Raw genomic sequence first — 8,009 nt, forward strand, 5'->3', positions numbered from 1 at the left:
TTTTTCCTCGCCCACACATAGCTTTGGTCTTTTATGACTTTACTAGTTGTCAACGCGTTTTTGTGTGTTAGTGTTGGTTGGGTGCATTCTAGGTCGGGTGTGTGCTTAGTGTTTTTATTCTCTCGATGCTCCATTTTGAGCTAATAAAATCAACCCTTTGTCGAAAAATCCATAGCTACAAATCCAGATTCATATTTCCATGCAATAAATCTAAATGTTTATTGTATACGTTAAATAAGATGACTGTAATATTGTTCTGTAGTACACCTAACATGCTTTTATAGTAAGCATTCTAAAGTGAAACGACCGCTGGGCATTAACAATAGTACTCAATGAACAGGTGGGATGGCTATGAGAACGCTGTGGGCTTTCAGGATGACTAGTGATTGGGGCGCGCCGCTTGAGCGGAAGTTCTGGGGTGTCAGGTCCCTTTAGTTTACTGTTTAGACCATGCTTGGCACATGTTCATGTAACGGTTTTTTATAACACAAAAAGCTGACAACGAGCAAAATGAATCTTAAAGAATAGCTATGCAAATTATAACAGATCCAAGAGAGCAAGAAAACCGTGGTTTATCTATATATTCAGATCTGGTAGGACCTGCGGCAACTATAAAGAAAATTATATTACAGCTGAGCTGTGTCCTTTCATAACTAATCTGAGCAAATCTGAAAGCTAGCACAATTAACCCCGGCAAGTATGCAGGGCACGGCTGCCCCTAAATTCGCTGCCATCGGCCAGACCTTGCCTGAACCGGCTGCTTCGCTCCACCTTCACTCCGAGTAGTCGCTGCAGCCGGCAAGCGTGGCTCCTTCTCCGCCACCACAAGCGCCCAACCCTCTCTCCAAGGCCACCACCCCCTGCTTCCTCCTCACACTCTAGGGTGTGAGTCGGGAGCTCCTCTCCCACAACAATGCACACCCTGACTAATCTGTACATAACAAAATAATAGTCCATAGCAATGCACACAGTCTATGTGTAAATCATCAAGTTTACATCATCATTGTGAACCCGCTTAGTTTTCAGCACGCGCCAAATAGTCATCACAATTCTTGCAGGCATAATGATAAGCAAAGACAGAAAGGAGCCCAAGCAGACAAAGAACCCTGCGACAATTAGCTGCAGCATTGATCACAATCAAACATCTCCCCGTTATTGCAGAACATGCTACATCTAGAGTTACTAAACTGAATCATTTAGCTCTTTTTTGAATATGGTAATCGAATTCATCCTTTTCAAGAAAAGTTCAAAGGAATTGTCTAATACATTATTTTTGTTAATTTATTAAGTACTGCCAAAATTATACCACTTGTATCTACCCTTATCTTAAAAGGGATATGAATTTAATCATATTCATTTCAGTTAAAAAATGTGGTGATAACATGGTTCCAGAAATATTACAGTAACTTATGCATATTTGATTTGTCTCCAGCAATGCGGCAAACTATTCCAAATAATTTAAAATGGCCAAACATTTGAAATAATTAGGATGACCCTAAAATTACAAAAAAAAAACTTATATATAGGGTACAATGAAGGGAGCATATTTGCAAGTGAGATATGAAGTATCTGAATGGTGAATTGTCACATCACTCGACTTCTGCAGTATTATCACATAGTTGAAAAGAGGTGTAAACTCATACATTGAACTAATTCTGTGTGTAATTGGAAATCTGACTAAAAGTTGTTTTCATCTACGTCCACTACAAAGCAACAATTGTTAGGAGCAATTAAAAAGAAATGCAAATCCACATGCTGGTAATGATATCCTTTAAAAGTTTCCATAAAAATCATGAACGAATTACCTCATTGATTTTATTTATTTGCTTCGACTTTCTGACTTACTGTTGGTAATGATATCTTTTAAAGGTTTCCATAAAAATACATAAACAGAGTACCTCACTGGTTTTAACTATTTGGTTCGACTTCCTGAGTTACTATTTCCACCCATTTGTATCGTCTTGCACAAGTCGTTTGATGGGCTTATAGAGGATCAGTGCATCATTATTTTCTTACTTACAAAATGCAGGTAATGATATGATTATCTTTAGGTTCTATGATAATTTTTTATATATTCCGACTAAAACGATGATGCCGGTGTTCTTTCTAAACCACAATACACTTTATTTCTCATGATCCTCCAAATTTGGCAGGATGCAAAAACAGCAAAGTTCTAACCAACACTAATAATGAAACAACGTCACGACATGAAAGAGAAGTGCAAAAAACTAAGTACTATGTCCTGAAATCCAAACGAACAGAAATCTATACCTCCGGGAATGTTGTTGTTCTCTTTGATATACTTGTCCCAGTCCAGCGACTCGTCCTTCTCCAGTTTTTTCACAACACCGTTCGCCTTCCGTTGAGGTAATGCCTTCCTTTTCCATTGAGGTAAAGCTTATGAAATGTTAGATGGTCCAATTCAGTTGATATTGACAAACTACGACACGTTAATTCCATATAAGAAAATGGTATTGACTGTAGGAACCAAATTGCAGTAATAAACTCTCACCTAGATTCGAGATCATTAGATGAGACAAATCACAAGAACGGAAATTTATAAATCAACATCAAACAAATTTTGTAGCAACAGAGCCTACACCAGTATATCTTGAAAACAAAAGCAAATCACCTCGAGCCATCTTCTTATAGGTACGTGCACACCCATCACTCCTCCTTGTCTTCTTAATTTTATAGCAGACCCTGCTCACCAAATAGAGGCCACACCTTTGATTTCAGTATCTTATCAAATTATTGCGAAGGACTAATGATCTATAGCAGCTACAGAACCATTTTATTAATCAACCTATAGAAGTACACGGTTACCTGATTTGTCCCTTGAGATCATCGGCGAGGGACGGTGACAACAAGGTCTTCAAGGACGCCTAAATATATTAACACTGCAGCAGTTCAGTTTCTGTAAGTGGAACAATGAAAAATCTTATTGTGTATGCCTAATTAATCTAGTCGCAATATGTAACCAGAAGTCTTTATCCACACAAAACAGGGAGGCACACTTTCTTTGGGTCCAATTTTCACAAAATGTTCTTAGTAATTATAGAATGCCACCAATTTAACTGAAGTAAAACTAAGCATGTATGTGCTCTGACTATCATAAGTGCTAGTAAAATCAGTAACTAACTACATATACCAAAGTGTACAATGCTCCAGGTTTGCTAGGGAGACAGGCAAAATGGACAGAGGACATGCACCTGAAACATGTTGGGAGTTTGCTTCGGTCTCCCTCTCAACCCAGAAACATATTCAGCAAACCTCTGTGGCTCCTCCATGTTAAGCTTTCCACCTATATTTGACAAGCACCTAAAAAGATGGAATTAACATCAGAGATAAACCATAAGTTCTAGGCAAAGAAAAGAGAACTATGAATAAGACAGTGTTGTCAAATTCAGTTTGATAGCTCACATAACCTTTAAAATCATCAGAGTATCAGAATATGGCTACCTTCAAGAAACTGGAAGCAAAGAATTATACTCTTGAATATGACAACACAACAGAATTCAGGAAATTTTAGCCTATCGAATGCATCACTAACATTACTGGGTTTAAACATATAATTACCCAGATTAACTATTACATATCTTGAGAAACACATTAGCCTTACATTCTCCCCAAAGAACACTTCTGGCTGTACAGGCTATGTACAATCAAATCCATCGATAAGCTAACCTGCACGACAGAAAGAGAATCTGCATAAACATCCAGTCCGAGAACTGACAAAATCTACACACAAACAAATTCGCAACAACCGCTCAGTTTCATCTCCTGCGATAAATGAAACACGAATGAGAAATGCAGAACAGCCTCCTAAATGCTCCAAATCCAAAATCCAAACAGATGTCTGATCGACGCAGGCAGAGTGGAACCATTGAACCAAGCAACCAAATCAGAGCCTCGATCGGACCCAACAGCGAGCAAGAAATGAACCTAGGGTGTCACAGCCTCACCCTTGATCGATTCTGTGTTGTCGTTCTTTATCTCTACAGTGGAATCCAAATTACTACTATGACATGATAACATATACTTTATCTAATGGAGGGTGTCATAGCTTTTTTTGCGAATGAACTATATGAGCTTTCTGTAGAACATCACAAAAAATAGTACAGCAGAAGAGATAACAATTCTTGCGAACAATATGAGCTTTCTGTAGAACACCACAAAAAAATAGTACAACATAAGAAATAACAATTCTTGCGAACAATACTCAAAATATTAACACATCAATCGATACAAGAATGCAACAGAACATGGCTGTATAGAAATTTGAATTAATTAATTACGAGAAAATAAAGGAGGAAACAAGATGGGAGGGAGTGAACGGGATGGTAGAGGATGGAGTCCTTCCCTGTCTTGTAGGAGAGGAGGCTACTAGAGATTGGGCGTCTCCTCATCCCTCCTTGTCTGAGAAGAATAAAATAGGCAAAGGTGTGTGAATCTCACCTTGATCCCTCACCAAGCCACTCCCTCTGCATGTCCGATGCTCGTCATCGCCGAGCCAGCGAGCCTTTCCGTCCCTCGACCAAACCGCTCCCTCTGTCTGTCCCGCGCTCGCGCCCAACCGCCGACCCCGCCTACATCAGCCCCTCCCCGACCCTTCCGCCCGTAGCCGCGGCGCCCGCCTCACCCCTGTCGCCGCCATAGGAGCTGGTTTGCCGTGGTAACGAGGAAGGAAGATTGGAGGCACGACTGTGTTGACGAGGGAGAGATGAGGGAGGGATGAGGAGGAAGAAACGGTATCTGGGGGAGGTGTTTTTTCATCCCTTTTTTCTCCTGCAGAAACGGTACCTCCCCAGCCCCTTGTGTCCACGTGGACTGCGTGAGCGGGCGCCCAAGGTGCGCACGTTAATGTGTTTAATGTGAGGGCACTTCAGCAAATGTTGCTTCAGAGAGATCACCCTCAGCAAATGTTCATATCCATATTTGGGGACAGTGGCACACAATATCTATCATAATAGGAAGGTGACTGACCATTTCAAAATTCGAGTTTCATACCGCATGACGGAGGATTCCACCACAGAAGATCTCCTTAAAAGAATCTATGATGAAGCACATAAAGGGAGACAACAACCTCAGCATGATAACGGCATGCTTATCGGTGATAAGCTCCGATTCCTCCTGGCGGAAAGGAGGTACCTGGTGGTCATAAGTGGCTTATCCTGCAAAACCATGCTCAATCGTGTGAGGGCGAGCCTACCAGATGATAATAATGGTAGCAGGGTGGTGCTGATATTGGACATCGAGAGCGAAGAAGTGGCTTGGCATGCTAATACCATGAACAACCAGGGCATCAATGGAGTCCACCAGTTGAGCCGTTTGGATGAAAAAAGAAGTGGGCAGCTGTTCTATTCAAGGGCCTTTACGAAAGAACAATCTGGTCGAAAGGAAGATATGTCCAAGTACAACAAAATTGTGTATGATATAACTGGAGGCTACCCTCTGGCTATAGTGGTTCTTGCCGGTCTACTCCGATTTAAGGAGAAGCCAGGACAATGGGAAGCAGTGCTGCAACAGCTTAGGCTTGGACCAGGAATGGAAGAAGAACAAGATGGTGTAGGCAACAAGATAATTCAAGCTGTACTGTCCAAGGAGAAGAGTCTCGAGTGGAAGACGAGAACTGAAGTAAGAGCTAACATGTCCACAAAAAGGACGATTGAGAGGGTCTTCTGGGAAAGCTTTGAAGACCTCCCTAACGACCTTAAGTCATGCTTCCTCTACTTGGCTGCTTACCCCAAAAATGTCATTATGCATGCCAATATCACGGTGTTCATGTGGATAGCCGAGGGATTCATCAAGCCACAAAAAAGGCAAGATTATGGAGGAGATAGGTCACAATTACATCAAGGAGCTGGTCTTGAGATGCCTTGGTCAGGTTGAAGAGATGAACGCCGCCGGAAGCATCACAAAGATCAGTGTCCACAAAAGCCTCCATGGATTCCTGCATTCAGAGGCTCACGAGGCTGGCTTCATTGAGGTTACATGATGCCTTTGTACCACCATCGGTGCGCCGACTCTCCTACCAGAGTCTCGAGGGCAGATTTACCATTTTCACTAACAAGTTTCACAAGTTGCATTCCTTCATATGCTACGTTGAGTACAGGAGCATATATAGCACTGGTCTGAGCAAGAAATATTGCCATGATCTCAAGTTTCTGCGCTGGTCCAAGTTTCTGCGCCTAATCTCCGTAAGGGGTCTGAGGCTTCATAGGTTGCCTGATGAGATCGGTGACATGGTCCATTTGCGGTACCTGCGTGTTGAATGCAGGAATCTGAAGAAGCTCCCATCGAGCATTAGAAGACTGCTCAATCTGCAGACGCTGGACATAAGGAACACTCAAGTGGAGAAGATTGACCCATGCTTCTGGCAGATAAAGGTGCTCCGTCATGTGCTTGCGGACAACCTCATGCTTCCAGAGACCATTAAGGAAGAATTGGATGAGCTACAAACCCTGCATGGTGTGAAGCCTGCTGAAGAGGGAGGATGGGACCCATTGAACTGTCCACTACACAAGATGACGAGACTCCGATCACTGGACCTGCATGGTTTCAAACGTAGCGAACACAAGGCTGCATTGGAGAGTGCTCTCACAAGGATGCATCTCCTTGGCAACTTGAAGCTGCAAGGTGATAAGATCCCTTCATGTGTCTTCACTGGGCAGCATCTTCAAAATCTTCAGATAGTAGTGCTAGATGGCACTGTCAAATGGCCTGAGGCTGGATGGGATGTTCGCAAGGTCCGACCGAACCTTGTTGAGCTTACAGTGGTCAAGCATAGCAGCGAGGATGTGCCCCAACACATCAAGGACGAACTACGGGATATGCTGAAGGAAACAATTGCTATCTAGAACTGGACGATCTGCCTCCTCATATAATCTGCAAACTTCCGGCGCCAGTTCAATCAATTGGATTGGTGCCTTACAAACAAGAAGAAAAGATGTGGTAAAACTGAATGGCATGCAACATAAGGTGAAGGAAACTGGCAGGTACATGATTCAGTGTCCTCCGTTGTCACATCTCCAAATGTCTTACGTTTTGTGAAGCAATGTTGTATTCTACCGTGTTGTAATGTCTTATTTGTTTGCGATCACAATCTATTCATGCCCTGCATTGTTGCTGTTGTAATCGCCAACCGTATGTCAAATAAAAAATGCATTTGCATTCAAATCCTGGGGTAATACTATCTGGCGGACAGAGAGTGCCAAGCATTTGCTGGAAGAAGAAGAGATGTCACTGTCCCCTCACCTGTATGGCCCCAGAAGAAACCTGCACGCTGAACGACCTGCCTTACGACACAGACATGGAAGTTCCTGGCACAGCGGATTTCCTGTCGAGCACCTGGCAGAGCGTGCGCACGGAGGCGGAGCTCGTGACGGAGCACAGATGGTCACTCCCCAGGTTCAACATCAGGAAGCAGGGGGGACATGAAGGAGAGGCTGAAGAACGCCTACTGTGCCATCCGCAAGGAGTTGCCGAGGGGGAGTGAAGGCGGACAGCCGGAGGCCCGTTGAGAGGCTCACCGCCTGCATGTCTGGGAGCCTGTGATGCTCTTGGTTTGGAGCAGCTCCCGTAGTACTGAAGCTAAGCCTGTGATGCTCTTGGTGTGAAGCAGACCCCTGCAGTACATACTGAAGCAAGACCACTCTGCCCTTTGGCCATGCATGCCATCTGAGGCATGCCTTAGGTTGTTATCTGGATTAATGTATGTACCCCAAGCCAAACTTGTTGGAACTCTCTTACTACCAGGAGTGTTTGTAGTACAAAAATAAATATTAGTATTAGTTTAATCTGGCTTAAACATGCTCCCTACACTGCTAAAAAAATGTTGCTGACGAGGGCTGTGTGTGCACGCGAGGCCTGCAGAAGTGGTATTCTAAATATGAGCTAAGAGCAATATCAGCCCGATCTCCATAATAACCGCCAATATGGTGACTTTGACCGAAAATGTACCTCTAATATAGTTGTCATCCCGCCTCAGTCGTCATAATTAATTTATG

General features: G+C 43.1%; 1 pseudogene; it reads left to right on the top strand.

The window, feature by feature from the left end:
* The first annotated feature begins 332 nt into the window (after positions 1 to 332).
* Positions 333 to 7,048, top strand: LOC119273481 (annotated as a pseudogene).
* The last annotated feature ends 961 nt before the right edge of the window (positions 7,049 to 8,009 follow it).

The sequence above is a fragment of the Triticum dicoccoides genome, chromosome 3A (assembly GCF_002162155.2).
Source record: "Triticum dicoccoides isolate Atlit2015 ecotype Zavitan chromosome 3A, WEW_v2.0, whole genome shotgun sequence".
In the NCBI taxonomy this organism is placed as follows: domain Eukaryota; kingdom Viridiplantae; phylum Streptophyta; class Magnoliopsida; order Poales; family Poaceae; genus Triticum; species Triticum dicoccoides.